Below are 23,360 nucleotides of genomic sequence, written 5' to 3' on the forward strand. Positions count from 1 at the left end.
CTCTGTCCCTATCCTGTGTGTGTGTGCACTCTCTCTCTCTCTCAAAATAAATAAATAACCTTAAAAAATAGTTTTTTTCTTATTAAAAAAATTTTTTTAACATGTATTGATTTTTGAGAGAGAGAGACAGAGTCTTAGCTGGGGAGGCACAGAGAGAGAGGGAGACACAGAATATAAAGCAGGCTCCAGTCTCTGAGCTGTCAGAACAGAGCCCAACACGGGACTCAAACTCCCTAACCAGGAGATCATGACCTGAGCCAAAGTCGGAGGCTTAACGGACTGAGCCACCAAAAGAGTTGCTTGATGCAGGGTTACTACAAACTTTCAACTTGTAAAAAAATTCAGTATCTTCAAAACACAATAAAATGAAGCCAATAAAATGAGGTGTGCCTATATTTACAATAGCCAAGACATGGAAACAACCTAAATGTCCATCGATGGATGAATGGATAGAGGAAATGTGGTATATCTATATACAATGAAATATTTATTCAGCCATAAAAAGAAATCAAATGTTGCCATTTGCAACAACATGGATGGACCTTGAGGGCATTATGCTAAATAAAACACAACGTACAGAGAGAGGTAAATACTGCATGATCTCATTTATATGTAGAACCTTAAAAAAAGGGGGGGAAAAGCTCATGGATACAGAGAGAAGATCAGTGGTTTCCAGAGACGGGGGTAAAGTGGGTGAAAAGGGTGAAAGGTATGCATTTCCAGTTATAAAATAAATAAATCATGGGAATGTAATATATAGCATAGTGACTATAGTTAACATTACTGTATTACATATTTGAAAGTTACTGAGAGAGTAAATCTTAAAAGTTCTCTTTACAAAAAAAAACATAATTATATATAACTATGTATGGTAACAGATTAGTTAGCTAGACATAGTGGTGATCATTTTGCAACATATACAAATATCAAAACATTACATTGTATACCTAAAACTAATATGTTATATGCCAATTATACCTCAATAATAATTTTTAAAAAGTAAAATGTTAAATAAAAATCACAATCTGGGAAGTAGGAGCATTCCCTTTATTCTTGAACTGGTTTGAATGGATTTTATGCCAAATACTCTTTAACTAGAATTTTCAATGCTTCCAACAAAATTAATCACAAAGAAACAAATTAGATCACACACATCTGATTTACAATCTTCCCTTGTTTTTGGACAATGATATCAAGACAATTCAATAGGGACAGTATAGCTTTTTCAATAAATGGTGCTGGGATGATTAGAGATTTACATGCAAAAGAATGAAGCTGGATCCCTACCTCACACCACATGTTAAAATTAACTCAAAATGGATCAAAGACCTAAAATGTAAGAGCTAAAACTATAAAACTCTTGAAGGAAACCTAGGTATAAATCTTTATGAGTCTGGATGAGGGGACTGTTTCCTAGATATGACATCAAAAGAACAAGCAACAAAAGAAAATGGAGGTAAACTGGACATCATCAAAATAAAATGTTTTTGCTTCACAAGATACCCTCAAGAGAGTGAAATATAGCTCACAACTTTTTTTCACAAATCTGACATCTGATAATGGTCTCGAATTCAAAATATGTAAATAATTCTTATAACACAACAAAAAGACAACCCAACAATTTAAAAATTTAAAAACCCAAAGAATCTAAATAGATATTTCTCCAAAGTAGATATACAAATGGACAATAAGCACATGAAAAGATGTTCAGCATCATTAGCCATCAAAGAACTGCAAATCAAAGCCACAAACAGATGTCATTTTATACCTCTTAAGATGGCTATAACAAAAAAGACAGATATGAATGAGTATTGATGAGGATGTGGAGAAATTTGAAATCTCATACACTGCTGGTGGGCAGTTCTCCAAAATGTTAAACATAGAATATCACATGACCAAGCAATTCTACTCTTAGACATATATCCTGGAGAAATGAAAACATATGCCCACACAAACATGAATGTTCCCAGCAGCGTTATTCATTATAGCCAAAAAGTGGGAAAACTCAAATGTACATCAACTGATGAATGAGTAAATTAAATGTGGTTTATTCATAGAATGTATTATTATACATCAGTATAAAGAAATAAAGTACTAATACATGCTATAACATAGATGAATCTTGAAAATGTTATACTAATTGAAGGCTAGGCAAATCTACAGAGACAGAAAATAAATTAATGGTTGCCTAGGGCTGGGGATACTGAGAACCAGAGACGAGTGACTATTAATGACCATGGGGTTCTTTCTGGAGTGATGCAAATGTTCTAAAATTGATATTAGTGATGACTGCACATCTCTGAAGACACTAAAAACCACTGAATTGTATATTTCAAATGAGTGAATTATATGGCATATGAATTATATCTTAATAAAGCTGTTATATCTATGGATATATATGTGTATATGTTATATATATATGTGTGTGTATATGTATATATATATGTGTATATATATGTGTATATGTGTGTATATGTATATATAACAGCTTGATATATATAAATAGATCAATACTGATCTATACATAAGTGTATCAATATCTATATTTTCACATCTCCCCCTGGTAACTTTGTGCCTCTAGGACTTGAAGCAACATTCATTCATTCATCTGTTTATTCAATACATATTTCCCAGGCAACCACTATTGAATCATTCATTTATTCAACAAATATATAGACTACCTACCTTGTGCTAGGCACTGTTTCATACACAGAAGATTCAGCAAAACATACAAAAACGCCTAGCCTTTGTGTTGCTTCCATTGTCATGAATTAAAATAGGCAATAAACAAAATATACAGGAGGATTTTATACAGCTCAATATACGGAAGTAATTGATGCTATGGAGAAAAATAAAGCAAGGAAGACATATTTTTATGGCATGGTCAGTGGGGGAATGGTAAAGGGGAGGGTTTGCAGTTCTAACTAGGTGGTCGGGGAGGGCTTCACTGAGAAGATGACATTTGAGTAAAGATTTGATGGAGGTGAGGGAGTGAACCATGCACACATCTAGAGGAAGAACGTTCTAGGCAAGGAAAATAGCAAGTGCCAAGGTCCTGGGGTGGATATGCCTGGTATGTTCGAGGAATATCTGGGGGCAGAGTCAATGAGAGGGAAGATGGAGGGGGCAGTGCCTGGGTGGCTCAGTTTGTTAAGCATCCAACTTTGGCTCAGGTCATGATCTCACGGTTCATGAGTTCAGGCCCTGTGTCAGGCTCTGTGCTGACAACTCAGAGCCTGAAGCCTACTTTGGATCCTGTGTCTCCCTCTCTCTCTGCCCCTCTTCTGCTCATGCTCTGTCCCTCTGTCTCATAAATAAACTTTGAAAAATTAAAAAAAAAAAAAAAGGAAAGTAGAGGATACAAAGTTAGAGAAATAAGGAGAGAGACAAACTCTGCTATTCTTTTGAGGTAGAGCCAAATGGCGTGTGTACATCAAAGGAGAGCAGAGATTATTCTGGATACTGGTCCTCTGAGGGGTGCATAGGCAGCTTGCCTGTTTTCAAGATAAGGCTACAATTACTAAACTTACAATCACCAGTTTACTGAAACTGACACAGTTGGGAGCAAATGTTTGGGGAGTCCAGAGATCCAGTTGATAAACAGCCTTTATTAAAAACCAATTCATATAAAATTACAATTAAATAAATTGTATTAAAAACAAAAGCATTATGGGAATGCAAGCTGGTGCAGCCACTCTGGAAAACAGTATGGAGGTTCCTCAAAAAACTAAAAATAGAACTACCCTACGATCCAGCAATTGCACTACTAGGCATTTATCCACAGGATACGGGTGTGCTGTTTCGAAGGGACACATGCACCCCCATGTTTATAGCAGCACTAGCAACAATAGCCGAAGTATGGAAAGAGCCCAAATGTCCATCGATGGATGAATGGATAAAGAAGATGTGGTACATATACACAATGGAATACTACTCAGCGATGAAAAAGAATGAAATCTTGCCATTTGCAACTACGTGGATGGAACTGGAGAGTATTATGCTAAGTGAAATTAGTCAGTCAGAGAAAGACAAAAATCTTATGGCTTCACTCATATGAGGAGTTTAAGAGACAAAACAGATGAACCTAAGAGAAGGGAAACAAAAATAATATAAAAACAGGGAGGAGGACAAAACAGAAGAGACTCATAAATATGGAGAACAAACTGAGGGTTACTGGAGGGGTTGTGGGAGGGGGGATGGGCTAAATGGGTAAGGGGCACTAAGGATCTACTCCTGAAATCATTGTTTCACTATATGCTAATTTGGATGTAAATTTAAAAAAATAAAAAAGTAAAAGTAAAAATTAAAAAAAAATTTTAGAAAAGCATTAAATACCCCCACCTTTCCAATTATTTTTCTACATTAACTAGCACCCACGTTGCTGAGGTTATTTGTGTCTATTGTGTCTGCATGGTGGAAATCCTAGAAAGGGTGAGCTGGGGTATGTCTCTCAACTCTACGTCACGCTCCGTGTGATGGCGCATAGGTAATTTGAAATGGGTCGTGGTCAGAGTACTTACACCACAGAAATCAGCAAATGCTCCAAATTGCCCCTTGACTTATAGTTTTGTTTTGTCTAGGCTTAAAGAAGTGAAGAAAAAATACTAGTCATACCGCTTTAACTAAAAAGTGTGTCATATCTGGAATCATTGCATCGTAAATACAGCAAAATAGGAAATATTTTTCCAGTACTTGAAAACTATTACACAATTTGGCAAAGAAGTCACTCACATCATTTGTGACATTGATAAACTAGTGAGATGCTGCCAAATGTCTTTGTTTCTTCACTTTGACCTTGCTAGTATCAACCAAGGTTTGTGTTGTAACTACACTTGTTCGTCAATTACAACCTCAGGTTGGCAGAGATAAGTGAGTGCATCAAAAAGCAATGAAAACATTCTGGGGGAATCAACGGACTATATAGAATTTACAATGAAAAGTATTACAAACATTTTTCTTTGTAAATTGTATGCCACAGGTCATTGGTAACAGTAAGATGTGTACTAAGTGTGTGTGTGTGTGTGTTTATATTTATTTTTGGAGAGTTGGTTGTTAAGCATTTACCAGCTCCCAGCACCCCTCTGGCTCCAATCCAACTTCGAATCAGTGATTATGGATCATAGGGACCGACAGATAGAAGGGAAAGAGGTTTCTCAGGACAGCCAATCAGCTGAAAGGGATGGAGTTATTTTGAAATCATTCTGCTCTAAAATTCAGTTAGCCAGGCTGGACCCCAGGAATTTCTTTGCATTTCTACAGATGGTAACTTTATGGTAGGTGAGTCTAGCTCTCCATTTATGGTAGTGATACAGTTTCCTTTTCAAACACAAATCGTTTGAAGTACCCCCAAAAAGGTTAGTTTCCAAAAGAAAACCATTCAGTGAAGGATACAGGTAAAACACAGAAGGGGCAAAAATCCAAATGGTGGGCTGCAGTGACTTAACCACTTTGGGCAACACTAACTCAGTGACTAAGAACACAGGCTGTGAAAACATGCACCTGGGCTCCAATTCAGGCATTCCAAATGACCACTGGCTTTTTGAATTTACAGCCTCGGTGTCGGCAGGGACCTGAGTCAGTGAGATTAGGGAAGCCCAGGGCCTGGCACCAAAGCCGCAGCCTCTAGAGGGGACCCGGGGAGGAGCCTGGGCTGGTCTCGGCCTCCTCCCCCACCCAAACCAGGCAACGCCTTCAACCTCCTCTCTCCGACTTGTGTAATGTAAATGCTATATTCACACACACGCACGGAATTTTTGCTTCAGTAAATCAGCCCAGCAGCCAGCGCCCTCTCGCAGTGACTCAGCGTTCCCAGTGCAAGCTGCCTCTTCACTCCTATCTGCCGGAGGCCCCGACAGAGCAGAATAAAAATCCCACTGCCACAGTTTGACTTTTGCTTTTCATCTTTTTTTTTAACTTCCCAAAGTGGGGGATTAAAGGGTACTTTTTGAGTGGGTAAAATCAACTTTGAAAGATAAGTACAGTCAGACATTGGTTGTAAGAGTTTTCATCCCTCTGTATTGGCTTTGAGGGTGAATCAGAGAGCTTGTGGTTTAAATAAAACGTCCTGATGATTCTCCCAGGTTCCTTCAGGTAGGGCCCATCAGAGTGCCTGGTGACATGTGCCTGGTCCTGTGTTATGCACTGAAGTTATAAAGCCGAAAGGCCTCTGGCCTTGCCTGCAGAGTTTTGACCAACTAGTGAGGGGAGCAGCTGTCAACAGCAGTGTGCGTTGTGATCGCCACCAGACCAGGTGGCCCCATAGGCCTCGCCGTTTGTTTTCTGATGGTGCTGGGCTGTTTGGCTTGCAAGGAATGGAAATCAGTTGAGTTCTTAGGCGACAGGCATTTAATGCAATCATCACAACAGCAGTGTTTGTGTCAGTGGGCATTTGTGCGGAAGAGACTCCACGGGCTGTCCGTCCTCTCCCCACCCTTCACCACCTGCTCTGGGCCCCGGCAGGTGGATTTCCACGTTGTGCATCCGCCGAAATGCCTTGCACTTTGGCTTCCAATTGGATTGGTCTTTGAGTGGCATGGGCTGGAGATCAGAGTGAAGGAGGAGAGGGCTTGGGGGTCTGTGACCCCTCCGCTTCTTCCCCGTAGGGCCAACTGGCCCAGCCGCACCCTTGTCTGGAGCCCACAGTTCCTGTCCCGCCATCGTCTTGAGAGATTGCTGGGTGTCTTGCCCCTCCCCCACCCCATCAAGCCAGGAATGGTAAAGGCCCCCTGCAGGCACTAGCCCCAGGCTGCTCCACCATACTTTGTTGGTACCCCCCCAACCCCCCCCCCCCCCCCCGTCTCACCCACGCCCATTTGTAAATGGTCCCTCACACTCTCAATTAGCCAAATGAGGGTCCAGTCCAGACCCAGACTGCTACCTGGTTAGAGAGCGTTCAACATGGGCCTGTCTGCTTTCTGTCTTTTCTATCCGTTAACTCATTCAGTCATCATCACAGTCCCATGAGGTACATACCAATACCAATATCAGCCTGGTTCACAAAAGAGGAAACTGAGGCACAGAGAGAGCAATTAATTGCCCAAGTGCACCCAGGAGTAAGCGGCAGGGCCAGCATCACACTCAGGCAGTTTAACTCCTGATGCTCTTCTGTGTTAGGATATGTAAGGGAATAGGAACATATGTGTCTGTTTTTGCTGAGAGCACAGGCCCAGCCATACACATAGGCTTCTGGAGTCTGGAGTGTCGTTCAGAAACAGAAAGACCCTCCAGGCCACTTTGAGGATGCTTCCCTATCTCATAGCTCCCAGTACTGCCACATCACCGTGACTCAGCCACATTGTCTCTGCCCCTCCTGTCACCAGCACCCTGCCGCTCTCTGCTCTCCTCTTGCCCTCAGCGCTTCTGCCCAGAGCCTTCTCTGCGTGCCCTTTAATTTCTAACCTCCACCACCTGCTGCTGACACAACCCACCCCCCCCCCACCCCTGCCACTGCCCGCCGCAAGAGGGGGCCTGCTTGATTGGGCCAGCCACTAATCAGGTGGTCTGTTCCACTCTGAAAGTCACTGGCCTGGCCCTGGGTCAGGAGCTGCATGGTCACCACAAAGGGATGGGGGTCAGTGGAAAGCCACCATCAGCTGCGCTGCGGGATTGTTTCGTGGCTGAGAATACAGAAACCTACACGAGCCCTTCTGCCAGGGCAGAGATATGGGCATTCCCGTGGGAGATGAAGGATAGACCTTCTTACCACTTCTAACAGTTCTGGAGACACTGGTCATGGGCTGGCTCTCCTTGAGAACGAGAAGCCGATACTAAATAACTCCTGTATACTACCACAAGCTAGGTGAGGCCAGACTTAGTTTCTCAGGAGCATGGCGGCAGACTCGGGCCTCAGGCCTGTCCCAAGTCCATCCCTGTAGATGTCCACCTCAGGCAGTAGCTATGGCCAGAGTGGATGGGCCACCTGTACAGAAGGACGAAACCAGGCTGGCGATAGACAAGAAGCCACTCAGACCTTCTCTTCTCTGTACCTTCTCTGACCTCTCTGGGTGTCGCAAGCCCCCAGATTCTGAGACACTCTTCTGTGAACATTCCTCATGCGCCCTCCACTCCGGTGTCTCTGAACTTTCCACAGGTTCCAAACATACAGCATTCATAACCTTCCCTCAGCCTAGAAAGTTTTTCTCCACTTTCCTCCAGCAAATTACTTTCCACTCAAGAAAACCTCCCCAGATACTCCAAACTGGATCAGTTGTCCCCTCGCCTGTGCCCCGACTTCTTGGTTTTCTGGAACAATACTCATCATGTCCCACTGCCAGTTTTTAGCTGTCTGTCTTCTCTTAAACCACAAGCTCCTCACGAACAAGGCTAGTGACTGATTCCTTTTTATATTTTAGGGCCCTTCCCCAGACCAGGAACATATTAGATGGTCCCCAAGTGCTATTAAAGAAATGAATAGATGAAGAGCTAGGAACATAACCAGAAAGTAGCAGATAGATAGGAGGGTGACTGTTGTTTCCCACAGGGAATAGAGGGGAGGTGGGAACAGGCAAGGAGAGAAAGCCAGCACAAGGGTGTGATATCAGCTGGTCACGTGGGGATATCTGGGGCCTAATCCCACTGGAGGCTTCTGAGTCATGTAGAAGGACCTGAAAATTACCCACCTGACAGATAGAAGAGGGGGGCCTTCGCCCTTTAGTTCCCATCCCCCATTGACCAAAGTTTGCCCGCAGCATGGTGAGTCCCTCACATACCCAGAGGGCAACCAGGAGGCAAGCGTGTCCACCCTGCAGGGTCAGGCAGCAAGTGTGTGATTCCCAGCGCGGTTCAAGTGAGAGCTGTTGGGCCGCACGTGCACAGAGCTGTTGGCCACAACAGTGGCTAGAGTGGCAACTGCCAAAAAGGATGCCAAGCATCCATGCGTGTCTACAGAAGGCGTAGATATTAAGGCCAGAAAAGCAGGGCGAAGGTTATCCTGCGGAGGGTCTGGAAAATCAGCCTATGGTGTAACAAGGTAGGTTTCCCAGAGCCGTTACGAGTTTCTATACAACGCAGTAATGTATATGGCAGCACCAAGGCGTGGCCTGAGTTAGCTGTGGTCTGGTCCCTCCATGAACCAATAAGCCCTCTCCCCAGACCTCTGCAAATGAACAGAATTTAGCAAGAACCAGTGCAACTGCTATACTCCTCTTCCCATCGATCCATAGCCAAGCCCAGACAGGCCCCTTGAGTCAGAAATACTAAGCGCCAGTTTGTACGGCCATCTCTCTCTCCTTCCCTCCCTCCTCCCATGACAAAATCCCCATAAACATACTTTTTAAATATTTCGTTCTTTGTGTTGTGCATCTTTAAGATCTAAAGAAAGAGAAGCTTGGGAAGCTTTACGAAAAAAGTCAGTCACGAGAGGCTTCCTTGTTGCAACCCAGCAGGGTCTTTAGCTACTGAGGAAGTAATTCTATTCTAATTTCCAAAAAGGTTTAGAAAAACATGCTAGGTCAAAGAAAAAAAAAGAAAAAAGAAAACACCTTCCAACTGGTAAAGAATCAAGCAGAATACACCTGGCAAATGCCATGATCCTACTCTTTCAATTTCTTAAGCAATTCTATCAGGACAATGAGAGCTGGCTTTGGGGGGCACGTAACACTTACACTCTGTGTTCGCAGTGTTTCTCTATTTTACCTCCTGACTCTGGTGGCACATTCATATGAATCTCCTCCAGAGTTGCTTTCTTTGTTCTTTTGAGATAAATTGGATTCTCTTGAATAGTCCAAGATCAAAGGCAAGAGGAAAGATTAAGATTTTTTTTTTTTTTTTTGAACATGAGTTCTAGCCTGGAGTTCACCAAATGTTTTCAGTGGTGATGACACTATGCAGACAAGATTATAGAGTTCTGGTGTGACGTTTAATCAAAACTTTATATCTGATCAAGGGCACGGTCACCGTTGGTGACAATGGAAGTTACCCATCACCCAGAAAGTCTGCTTCTGGGAATTTATCCTGAGGAACTAATCAAGAATCTGGGGTAAGATTTAGCTGTAAGGATATTCACCAGAGTGCTCTTTAAAAGAAAATTTAGAAGCAACATAGATTCCCAAAAGAAGGGGATTAGCTAAAGGTAGTATCACCATACAATGGAATACTATGTTCCATGCTGCCATAAATGTAAACACTGTGTGTTTACATACACACATACACACACGCACACACACACACACACACACATGCCTGGACATAAAGTGAAAACTAAACAATCTGTGGTATTCCTCAGATTTGGGGAGATGGGATTATGAGTAGTTTAGATGTTCTCTTTGGTTCCTTTTCCCATTCTGAGCACAAACTGCTTTTGTACTACAGAAAGAATAATTAAAGAATAGTCCTACTGGGGGGGAGTCCCATGGCTCATGTACAAGCTGATCAGCATTTCTCTCTTTTTCCAGGCTCCGCTCATGGAATAGTTTAGTCCAGTAGACATCCAGCTTCCCTAGGACATGCCAAATACAAATTTCTGGGCACACAACAGTGATGGTGCGGTATGGTTCCGGGTCTTGAAGAACTCGTGTCAAGTGGGAACACACATACCTTAACAAGAAGTCATCAAAAATCCAAGGGAAGCCTACAATTTCAAGCACAACTGTCCCTATCCCCCAAGATCAGATACTACAGTAAAGTGTTTGAAAGGCAGCTCTAGGGGCGCCTGACTGGCTCAGTCGGTTGAGCGTCCGACTTCGGCTCAGGTCACGGTCTCGTGGTCTGTGGGTTCGAGCCCCGCATCAGGCTCTGTGCTGACGGCTTGGAGCCTGGAGTCTGCTTCGGATTCTGTGTCTCCCTCTCTCTCTGCCCCTCCCCTGCTCATGTTCTCTCTCTGTCAAAAATGAATAAACATTAAAAAAAAAAAATAGAAATACGAAAGGCAGCTCTATACTAACATAGGCTCCCAAATGCCTCCCGTCATAGCCTCCCCTCAGAGGGGCCAGCTCACAGGAAAAGCTAAGTCTTCTCACGAAGGCCAGCCAGCATAGAGAGTGTACAGCATGGGAGAAAATGTCTAGAAGCTTCTTTATGGCAGACACATGTAGGTGGAATCTGAGTAATGCTGCGGTCACCCTTCTAGCGGCAATACCCTTCTGATACAGTAATATTTCCCTCCTGTAGAAGAATACTACAAGACACTCTATTAAAGAAAGATGTTTCACTTTCCTTTATACTAGATGGTTTAGATCTGGTCTGCCTTTCAAGTGTGCCTTTTTTTTTTTTTTAATTGCAATTACATGTTGCCCCCTCGTGTTCATTGATATTATTGCACCCTGTTGTACCAGGGCAAGGATGAGGTGGAGGGAGGTCTGGGCCCTTGACTTCCCCAGAAGGGGAAAAATGAATGTAGTGGATATGTGATAGGACTTGCCACGGTACACAAATAACAGCCATTTATATTTAAGCAAAATATAATCCGTGGCTCTATTTTTTTTCCTGTAACAATGTTAAATCTTTTAGTTTTTGACCCGGATAATAACAGGTAATATTTAGCGTGCACTTACCATGTGCCAGGCACGATGCTAAGTGTACTGCATATATTAACTCACTTAATGCTCACAACAATCCTAAGAGGGGAAAACTACTAGCTGCTCTGAGCTTGTGCAGTACCTCACAATTCAAGGGAGGATATAGGCATGAAATGTCACATCAAAACAAAGCAAACAAAGCTGAAGGGCCCAGGACCCGCAGAGAGAGTACAGGAATGAAGAGCCACATACAGATGGCCGGGGCTGTGTTCCATAATCTCGTCACATTCGTTGTCGCTGATGCTACCTGGACGATGCGCTTTCCGTTTACCCGCAAAAGTAAGCCATCTGTTTCTTCTTAACAGCTTATTGAGATATGATCCACATATCGTACAATTCACCCACTTCAAGGGCTGCCCATTAGCGGGCACTCCCCATCTCCCCAGCCCCCGCTGATCCTAGACAACCACTAATCTACTTTTTGTCTCTGTAAAATTGCCTATTGTGCATTTTCTAACAGTGGAGTCACATACTACATGGTCTTCTGTGACTGGCTTCTTTCACTCAGCACGTTTTCAAGGTTCATCCTCGTCGTAGCATTGCGTAGGTACTTCATTCCTTTTTGCCGGCCAATAATATTTCATTGCATGGATATACCACACATTGATCACGCATTTACCAGTTTATAAACATTTGGGTTACTGGGACGCCTGGCTGGCTTAGTTGGTTAAGTGTCCGTCCAGTTCTCGATCTCAGCTCAGGTCATGATCTCACAGTTCCTGGGTTCCAGCCCCGTGCCAGGCTCTGCGCTGACAGCAGGGAGCTTGCTTGGGATCCTCTCTCGCCTGCTCTCCCTGCCCCTACCCCACTGGTGTCCTCTCCCTCTTCAAATCAATAAATAAAAACTTTAAATAAAAGTAAATATTTGGATTATTTGCACTTTTCGACTATTATGAACAATGCTGATACAGACATTCATGCACAAGCTTTCATATGGACATGTTTTCATTTCTCTTAGGCCTATGTCTAGAAGTGGAATTGCTGGGATGTATGGTGACTCTGTGTTTAACATATCAAGGAACTGCCGGACTGTTTTCCAAAGTGACAGCACAATTTTGCTTTCCCACCAGTAGTATAGAAGAGTTCCAACTTCTCCATTCTCCCAACACGTGTTTTTTTGACTGCAGCCATCTCAGTGAGTGTGAAATAGTATCTCATCGTGGTTTTGTTTTGCATGTCTCTGATGGCTAATGACGTTGAATGTATAAAACCATCTCTCTTTTTTTTTAAGTTTATTTATCATTTTTTGAGAGAGAGAGCACGAGCGTGAGCAAAGGAAGGACAGAGAGAGAGGGAGAGCAAGGATCCCAAGCAGGCTCTGCACTGTCAGCACAGAACCTGATGTGGAGCTCCAAGTGACAAATTGCGAGATCGTAACCTGAGCCGAAATCAAGAGTTGGATGCTTAACCGACTGAGCCACGCAGGTGCCCCTAAAACCATCTGGTTTTGATACTGGTAGTACAGTAGCCACACAGGCCAAATTCACACAATCTAGTCTGATTTTTATGAACAGCCTAAACATATTAATAAAATAGGAGTAAGGAACAATCAGGAGAGATGGAGTCGAAAATTCTTAAGATGACAGGTCATTCATTTACTTATTCATTTATTTGAGCCCGTTGGAGGTAAGAGACCATTTGGGGTGCTGGAAACAAGGTCGGCAGCCACACCCAGAATAGTTACTGCCCTTTTGGAGCTTAACATTCTATCAGGGGACACTAGCCAAGCAACTATTTACATAATGAAGTAATTATAGTCATGAACGGCTCTGTGAAAGACAAGTAGGGGAGGCTCTGAGACATTACAGAGGGTCCTGACTTCGTCTGAGGGCTCAGGGAAGGCTTCTCAGAGGAAGTGAAGTTTGAGTGGAGATCTGCAGGATGAGTTCATGGTCACAAGAGAGGGTGCTGGCATAGAAGGTGCTGAAGAGGTGGGGGCCATGTGGGGCAAGGAAGCTGAACAAGTGCGAGGGACTGAGAGCTGGCAGTGTGGCCACAGTATAGACACTGAGGAAGGAGGCCGGAGGCACAAGCCAGATCATACGAGGTATGACAACTTGTGTTCAGGGTTTTGACCTTTCTCCCAGAAAGCAGTAAGAAGCCACTGTTTGAAGGGTGTTAAGTTGGGGAGCTGAGTGATAGGATTGGATCTGCACTTTTAAATGACCACTCTGGCTGCCATTTAAAGAATGCAAAGATAAGAAGGAATGCAAGCAAACCTTTCAGGAAGTGATTTTAACTAATCCAGGTCAGAGATAAAGGTAACTCGAGCCCAGAATTGGGGACAGTGGAGATATTTGAGAAGTAACTAGGAGAAATTTTGAAGAAACCTAGTCAACGATTAGATTTGGGGGCCAGGAAGTGGAAGATGTCAAGGATGACTGTGCAGTTGGATAAATAATGGCGCCACAGACTTGATAATGGGATTCTGAGGGAAGGAGCAGGTTGCAGATGGGAGAGCTCATGAGTTTATTCCAGAGAAGCTAAAGTTAGGTGCCCAGGAAGTACTAAGTGGAGAGGTGGAGTGGACAGTCTGATATACAAGTTTTGAACTCAGAGGAAAGATCCAAGCTAGATCTCCTCAGGGAGAGACTCACGTGGGACACTCAAGGTACAGATGGTAAAGGTGGAGCCTTGGGTGGAGATGAGCTGATTTAGGGGAAAGGTGTGGAATTAGAAGAGAAGGATCCCACTGAGGAGGCAAGAGTCACTGCAATATTCAAAGTCCCATGGAAGAGGACTCACCAGCAGAAGAGGCTCAGGAGAGATTAAAGAGGTAGGATGAGAACTGGGAAAGTTACTTGAGTCATGAAATAAGAGTTTCAAGAGAGAATGATCGACAATATTAGAAACAACACAATGACCACTGGATTTAGCAACACAGAGGTCACCGGTGACCTTAGCAGGATTCAATATGTTAAGTGGCAGGGGCTGAAGTCAGGCTGGAGTGAGGTGAGGAACCTGAGAGGAGACAAGCAGGCAACTCCTTCAAGAACGAAGGGGGTGAAGGGCAGAAGAGAGGGGACAGCTCAAAGGAGATGTGTGGTCATGGAGGGTCGCATTTAAGATGGCAAGCTGAGGCATATTTAAATGTGGATGAGAAGGACCCACCCTACGGACAGAGACAGGAGGATGATGGCACAGAGGTGACAAAGCTGAGCGACGAAGAGTTCGGTTTCTGAAGCCAGACCTCTTGAATTCAATTCTGGCTCCTCTATCTGCTGCCTGTGTGGCTTTGAGTGGTATTTTGGCTTCTCTGTGCCTCAGTTTCCTCATTTCTAAAATGTAGGGGGGGAAAAACGGAACTACTGTTGGGAGGGTTAAATAAGAGCACTTACGGAGAGGGATGAGATTTGGGTAGAGTCACTTTGCCAACGCAGGATGTCGGAACCACACTGACCATCTTCACCAGTCACCTAAGCTTTGCTCTTAGAGACCCCCATTTGCTCCCTCAGAAATTCCGCAGCAACTACCAGATAAATCCTGATCCAAAGGGGGTGATGGTAAACTGTTTCTACAATTAAAAATAAAGCACCTTGGGGCGCCTGGGTGGCGCAGTCAGTTAAGCGTCCGACTTCAGCCAGATCACGATCTCGCAGTCCGTGAGTTCGAGCCCCGCGTCAGGCTCTGGGCTGATGGCTCAGAGCCTGGAGCCTGTTTCCGATTCTGTGTCTCCCTCTCTCTCTGCCCCTCCCCCGTTCATGCTCTGTCTCTCTCTGTCCCAAAAATAAATAAACGTTGAAAAAAAATTTTTTTTTAAATAAAGCACCAACAGAATGTGAGCATATGCTCACTAGAAGTCACAAACTAGAACGTTCAGAGAAGCATGATTCACAACAGCCTCAGACTGGAAACTACTCAAAAACCCATCAACAGAATAACCAATAAATAAGCTGGTATATTCAGACAATGAATACCGTAAGGCAACGAGAATACATAATCCACCACGACACACAGCAGTGAGCATGAAGCCAGGTGCTAAAGAATGTATGTTGTATGGTTCTATTTATATAAAGGACAAAAATGGACAAAACTAATCAACACTGTTAGCTACCAGGACAGGGATTTCTGCTGGGGGTGGGTAGTGACCAGAAGTGGGGGAGGTTTAGACAAAAGGGGGTTTCCTGGGGGGATGCTAACATGTACTGTAATCCTAATTTTTAAGAAAACATTAAATAAAGGACCTATTTGGAAAAAATACTGCTGGATATGCTCTATAGGCATCTTTCAAGTTCAAGTTCCTTTATCGGGTTGGTGAAATAAATATGTACATTCTGAAACGCAAAGCAGTAACAGTTTTTGCATTGTTCCCACAAAGGCAATGACCCCAGACGCTATGAAAGGTGTTTAAGAGTCGCCACTTTGCAGAGGGAAAATCTCTCATGTTTTCTGAGGATTTGAGGTCTTTCATTTACTCTGGACATTCTGGATGGGTAGCTTTAAAGGAAGCGTCTTCCTGACTCAGCCTCAGGGAGAGTCACAGTGGAAGCCCCGCAGTCTCACCTACTTGTTTGAACCAGCCTCTAACTGCTGACCCTCTCACTATGGCATGCTTGACTGACAGTCACTTCTCGTCTCTCTTGGAAATCCCTGAATGTTTCTGAGACAAAGCTGAGGAGCAGTCATAGCCCCATCTCACCTTCTCCTGCCCAGGTCTCTTGACCTTATTTTTCTCTTCATTCAGAGCTTTTGCCTGGATTTCTGACAGAATGATTGGAGTCACCTAGCTCTGAACCTAATATCAAGATACTTACCAAATTTTCTCTCAAATTGTTCCTTCAGCTTGTTTCCACCATACTGGAACCCCTATGATCTCAGAAAATAAGAACTGCACTGCATGGGGGCGGGGGGGGGGGCGCCTGGGTGGCTCGGTCGGTTAAGTGTCTGATGCTTGATCTCAGCTCAGGTCATGATCTCATGGTTTGTGTGTTTGAGCCCTGCAGTGGGCTCTGTGCTGACAGTGCGAAGCCTGTTTGGGATTCTGTATCTTCCTTTCTCTGGCCTTCCACCCCCCACCCCCAACCTTCTCTCTCTCTGTCTCTAAATGAATGAATGAATGAATGAACACTAAAAAAAAAAAAAAAACAAAAACTGCACTGGCTGAGTCACATGCTGCCTGGGACTTGACTTGAGGGGTGACCTCCTCCCTGGGTCTTGATTCTGTCTCTCCTGATCCCTCACTTCTTGTACTCTTTATATTTGCTCTCCTTCCCATTTTCCGAGGTACGTCTTCTCATGTCCTGCTTGGGGCCGACTGTGACACTACAGGGTTAAAAATGTCCCCTCTCTCTTTCCCCTGCGTGCCTGCTAAATGCCACTTGGAACTGGAAAGAAAACAATCCACACTCAGCTAAGCTGCACCTACCTATCAATCATCAAAAACAAAGCCGCTAAGGGGCGCCTGGGTGGTGCAGTTGGTTAAGCGTCCGACTCTTGATCTCAGCTCAGGTAATGGTCTCACAGTTCTTGAGTTCAAGCGCCACATCAGGCTCTGTGCTGATACTGCAGAGTCTGCTTGGGATTCTGTCTCTACTTCTCTCTTCCCCTCCCTTACTTGTGCTTTCTCTCTCTCTTTCTCAAAATAAATAAACTTAAAAAAAATAAAAAATAAAGCCTATAAATAGGTTCCTTCCAGTTTTTGGTAATTTCCTCAGGAAACATAATTATTTTCAAATTGATCTGCCTTTGTTTTTTATTTCATTCTATAAATTGGTATGTAGAAATTCAGCTACCTCAAGAAAGGGAGGAAGCAAATAAATCAATCGTGTTCCTTTTTGTCCTGAAGAACCCAGTCCTCTATTCATAAAATTCTCATTAAAATATAAACAGCTATAAAAATAACACACTGCACGTATCTTTGTGAAATAAACAGTGAAATCTGCTTATCAGAGATACTTCAAGTGAAGGGGTTTAAATGGCTTTCCAAGATATTCTATTGGAATTAGCCTGGAGAAAGAAAAAGAGTATTAGGAAATCAAAAGTAAAGGGGTTACACTCATCTTTGTTAAGGAGTTGAACGAGTCGAAACTACAATTATCTCCAAAGTAATACAACGGTGAAGGATTCCAGAACTTGACAACTGAAAACGTAGGGCTCAATTATATTATTATTGCTATACACACTTGTCTTTGTCAATTCTTACAAACAAAACCAATCCAAGCGTGTTGGCACAGATAGAGCATTCTCAATGTTTAATTCCTGGACCAGGAACATCAGCATCATCCAGCAAATTGTTAGAAATAAAAATTCTTGGAACCACCTCGGACCCACAGAATCAAAGCTCTAGGGGTAATGTCCAACAATCTAGATTTTGACAAGCTTTCTAGGTAATTCTGATGCATACTCAAGTTTGACTTGAATTCATTTTCCCCTAACACACAGAAACACCAGGTACCCCTACTTTTGTGTGAAGTCATACTGGTATATCTCCTCCTTGTCCCATTAGCCCTACCTGGGTATGAGATGTCATTCTCTGCCTCTCTTAACTAGGACCATGACAGAAATTACTAACAGTTCCTCAGGATCCATTCCTTCCTTATCCCTCTTACTATTACAATCATCGCCCACCCCATTCCACCACAACTTTTAACCAGCCAAAGGGCTTTCCAACAAGAACTTACATATCTAATCCTCTCTTACCTCTAGATAGGACTAGGCAGATAATTAGTTTGGATCAAGAACACATGGATGGAAGTGATGCAGTCAACTTCCAGATTTTATCTTTTTAAAAAATCCCCAACTACCTGGTTGCCCTCCTCTTTCTCTTGCCCACCCCCATCCCCAATCAGAATGCTAATATGGTTCTTTGGCTCTGAGGGTGAGGACCACATTGCTCTGGTGAAGCAACAAGGTACCCAACACCTGGGTCCTTGAATGCTTCCGGATCAGAGCTGCCTCAAGAACCTTAACTGCCTTCTTTTGGACTATTGTGTGAGAGAGAAATAAATACACTGTGATTTTATTTGAACTGCTGTATTTCTCTCTGTTACAACCTAGTCTGCACTTCCTCAGTGGGTAGGGCTTCCTTCCCAGAGCTTTAATCTTATTTCCTTTCCTAAGGCTGAGACTTCATGCACTCAATCCCATAAATCCACCTTCCACATATATATTCCCACCCAAGACAGCTGACACTTTACACAAAGGACTTCTTCCTCTAGTAATGACGGGCTTGGTAATTTGGACCAACTTGCCCACTGAGGACCTCTACAAAAGCCAGACATGTCCATATAATTTTTTAAAAGTCTACTTAAAGTCACCAAAGAGGTAACAATAACAAGGCAGTTTAATAACTAAGTTAATGGAGAAGGGGGAAATCCAAAGTAGTACTTTTGGGCTTGCTTTTTCCCTGAGCATTTGCCAATTCTAGGAGAGGTGACTGAGAGGATGAGAAAGATTTCTGACAGCCTTGGGGGCACCTGGGTGGCTCATTCGGTTAAGCATCCAACTTTAGCTCAGAGTTCAGCTCATAGCTGATGAGTTTGAGCCCCGTGTCGGACTCTATGCTGACAGCTCAGAGCCTGGAGCCTGCTTCAGATTCTGTCTCCCTCTCTCTCTGCCCCTTCCCTGCTGGCACTGTCTCTTTCTCAGATATAAATAAACATTAAAAAAAATTTTTTTTAAAGATTTCTGATAGCCTTGAATGGACTAAGGAAATTTTAAAAAATGAGAGAGCCCATCAAGTATGGGAGAGAGGTGCTGGTAACTCCTACACTTGAGACTGGGACGCTGAAGGCTGCATTCCAAGCATAGGATGAAATGGAAGTAGAATAATCCTTGTTAAAGGGTGCCTCTGTGGCTCAGTCGGTTAAACCTCAACTTTGGCTCAGGGCATGATTTCATAGTACGTGAGTTCAAGCCCCCCATTGGACTCTCTGCCGTCAGTGCAAGCCTGCTTCAGATCCTCTCTCCCCCTCTCTCTGCCCCTCCTCCTCCTCTCTCTCTCAAAAATAAACATTAAAAAAAAAAAAGAAGACTCCTCATTAGCGATGCAATCTAGCTTTGAATCACCATAATCACTGAAATTGGATTAAGGTAATCCTGGATTATGAGCATTCCTAGGTTCCCTCTTGGAGCAAATGGAATTCCTCTCCAGAGAAAGATTATATTATATAAAAACCTCACATTACTTCGATGTTTTCAAATAACAATGTCTGGCACATGATAAAAAAAAAATAACCAGGTATTATGGTGACAGATGGTGGCTACACTTGTGGAGAGCATAACATAACATATAGTATATTGAATATATAGTATATTGAATATAGTATATTGAACATATAGTAATATCGTACGCCTAAAACTAATGTAATGTGTGTGAACTATGTAAAAAAAGAAAAAAAACCCAGGTACTTAAAGAGACAAGACTATATGACCGATAACAAAATGAGGAGAGAAAGAAACAACAGAAACAAACCTGGAGGGTTCTGAATATTGGAGCTACTGGACATAAGCTTCAAAATAACTATGCTCACAAGGTTAACAGAGACCAGAGGCAGGCTGAATTTCAAGAGGGGATCTGAAAATATAAAAAAGGACACAGCAGAGTCTGTTTCTTTTTTCCTAGAATTTCTAGAATTCTAGAGTTTCCAAAAAGAATTCGGGATGTCCTAGGATTAGGAAACTGTGGGCTGACTCCTGATCATGGAGAGAGATTTTGAGGTCATCCCCACCGAAATCCCAGGACATGGGTTCTCCTCAAGAAAGACGAGTAGAGACAAGGAGTGTCGGGTCACCAATAACAATCATTGCCCACCCGAAAGCTTTATAATGACAGTGACAGAGAGTGGATAGCTAATAAAATTAAATAAGGGGACATGTAAACTTTCAGGAAGTTTCCAAATTAAACTCATCCCTAGTAAAGAACTTCAATGACCTATATTTTCCTCTCTACTTAGCCATGTATTTTTTCCTACACAGCCCCTGCTTTTTGTTTTCTCAGTTTTTTGGTCCCTGGAAATCCCAGACCCCGTCTGCTCTCAACTGCTGTGCACTCAAAACCTAAGCTCCCACAACTTTCCCACTGAGTCATCCAGTGGAAGGAACTTCTGACTCCGCAAATGGGTTGATCGAACAAGCCCCTGGGCACTCTCTCCTACCCCAGGCCCAAAGATCTGAGGTTATTTCCTCACCTCTGGAAAGAGCAGAACACATTTCTACTCCTTCCTCCTCCTCTCCTTTCTTCCACTGCTTCTCTCCACCGCCCCACACCCACCAAGGGACACAAGGACTGAAGGGGCGCAGAGAGCTTTCCAAGGCTTCTGTGAGGCCTCTAACATTTAGGCTTATGGAGAGGATCTCCTCCCATCTCCTGAGGAAAGGAAAACCCCATAGGGCTGTGCTTGAGAGGGAAGGGGACTGGGTCCCCCAGGCCACAAGTTGGGGACATAACAGAAGCTCCTCAGCATGATGTGGGTATTTAACTTTAAAAATGACCCAGGTGGTATTGTAAATGTATATTTCTTCCAAAAATATCTATATAGAGGTGAATACAGAGCTAAAGTTTAAAGGGCTTCTTCACTCTCCCCACCCTCAACTCATTCCTACTCCTCAGGGGTATTTGTTTCTAAGATTAAAAAAAAAACAAGCCCTCTCCCATATGTATGTGCATACACGTGTTTATCTCCATCCATACCTCGAAGCTACCATATCTGACGGGTGTCAAACGTGAGTTTACTTATTTCTTTCGAGAAGCTCCAGCTACTGCACTATTAGGCTACAACAGAAAACCACTTTTAGTTCTATTGCCATACAACAAACCACCGCGAAACTTAGCGACTTCAAAGCAACGACAAACTCACCATTTTAGCTAGTTCCCGGTAGCTCGGCTGTGCGGGGCCAGACGATACATCCCCGTGGGCAGCTAGTGGGTGACCTGAAGTTCTCCTTCACATTTGGCCGGTTTGCGGGCTAGCAAGTGCAAGGGCCCTCAGCCGCACCAGCTTGTCCCAGCTCCACGCGGTCTCACGTCCTCCAGCAGGCTAGCCCAGGCCTCATCACTGGGCGATCTCAGAGTTCCCAGCGGCAAAAAGTGCCAAGCCGCCTAGGAGGGCTCTGGGCTTCCTTCCACGCACATCGTGTTTGCTAACGCCCCATTGGCCAAAGCAAGTCACACGACCAAACCCAGATTCTGGAGTGGAGAAATGGACGCACTACTTGCTGGGAGGAGCAAAATTACATTGCGAAGGAGTGTATGGACCCGGAGGGAGGGACTTTGCAGCCTATTCAAGCCACCAGACTCCCTGAGGGCGCGTGGAGGGTACCTGGGAATTCCTGGAGAGGTCTCTCCTGGAAGCTGGATCATCTGGTCAGAAGCGCAAGCAGCTCCGACGTTGAGGGGAAAAGCACACACTTCTTCAGATCCTTTGTGCTCTGGAAAATGTCTCTCCTCAAGTGCCAGACTCAGGAGAGAAGGCTGACAGGAGTTCTGGGTCTGAGAGGAGGTGGATCCTGGGACCTGGTCTGGGGCCGTTATGACGGAACGAAGGGGCTAAGAGCTGTATGTTTATGAATTTAAGTAAGGGGCACTTAACAACCAGGGAGTGGATTATCCTCTCTGCAAAGCCCAGGGAGGCAGCCTCTGTCAGGTGAGTTAATTTCAGGGCTTAAGTGATTAACTGGGAAAAGAAAATGTGACCATTTTCACACCAGGTTTGTGCAGTTTATACTAATTATCCATATTTTAGTTGACTTTTCATCATTAAAACTTGTCCTAAGGGCACCTGGGTGGCTCAGTCAGTTGAGCATCTGACTTCAGCTCAAGTCGTGATCTCATGGTTCATGGGTTCCAGCCCCACGTCGGGTTCACTGCTGTCGGCACGGAACGTGCCTGGATCCTTTGCCCCCTCTGTCTCTGACTCTCCCCATCTCTCAAAACACACACACACACACACACACACACACACACACACGCACACACACTAAAAAAAAAAAACAAAAACTTGTCCTGATGGGTTTACTTTGAGAAATTTGCCAAGGTGTACACTTATCATTTGTACACATTTCTATGTGTATATTTTAATTACAAGCTTGTATTTTTTTAAAAACTGCCCCCAGGTTGAGCATAACAGCGCTAAGGACATTTTTGTGTTTTTGTGAAGATAATATTGCCCTGGGAGCCAGGTAACTTGAGTTGTGGCCTTCATGTTGCCACTAACTAGTTCTGGGAGGAGAGAAACCACCAAGCTTCTCGGAGCCAGAGTTGTTCACCTGTAAAGTGAGAGATTGTAAATCATACCTGAAACCCATTTAATTTTATGTGATCCACCTCCTTTTATTAAAAACCTACTAGGCCATCAGGACACATCGGAGGATAAGACAGATACGTTTCCTGCCCTAATGGGACTTACAACTTAGTAAGTACAGACAGAGAAGTACACAAGCAGAAACTGCCTGTGATCCGTATCATCTCCTGAGTAGCACAGGGGAATGGGGGGGTGGGGGAGCCTTGTGGAAATCATGAAAGATGAGTGAGGTGAGTGAGCTAGGTGAGGCACAGGGGAAGAGCACACGGGTAGTGGGAACAGCATGCTACGGGTCCCGAGAAGAGAGAGATGACAGGACGCATCTAAAGAACGCAAAGACGTTGGGTAGAACCTGAATGCGGGAGTGGGTAAAGGTCTTACAAGACACAGCTGGAGAAGCAGGGGCCTGCAGCTCATTAGATCAGCCTGCACCTGAACCCTGGCTGACCCGTTCGCCAGCAGAAGTCCCTCACAGGACAGAGTGAACACGTAAACACCACCCAGAGACCTGAAACACCCTCAAAGGACCTCTTTGATACAAAGAGGCCATATGCCTTACTCCCCCCGCAAAAAAAAACCCACAGTAGGAAATAAAGCAAGATTTTGA

The 23,360-nt window shown here is 43.9% G+C and overlaps 1 long non-coding RNA gene across 1 annotated transcript in view; it reads right to left on the reverse strand.

The window, feature by feature from the left end:
• LOC128315274 (uncharacterized) overlaps positions 1–21,964 on the reverse strand; it is a 130,414-nt gene extending 108,450 nt beyond the window's left edge. Inside the window, exon 1 of the long non-coding RNA XR_008297932.1 lies at positions 21,311–21,964. This is a non-coding gene — a long non-coding RNA (uncharacterized LOC128315274). The remainder of the gene's footprint in view (positions 1–21,310) is intronic.
• Between the last annotated feature and the right edge of the window lie 1,396 nt (positions 21,965–23,360).

This window comes from Acinonyx jubatus, chromosome C2 (assembly GCF_027475565.1).
Source record: "Acinonyx jubatus isolate Ajub_Pintada_27869175 chromosome C2, VMU_Ajub_asm_v1.0, whole genome shotgun sequence".
Taxonomy (NCBI): Eukaryota; Metazoa; Chordata; class Mammalia; order Carnivora; family Felidae; genus Acinonyx; species Acinonyx jubatus.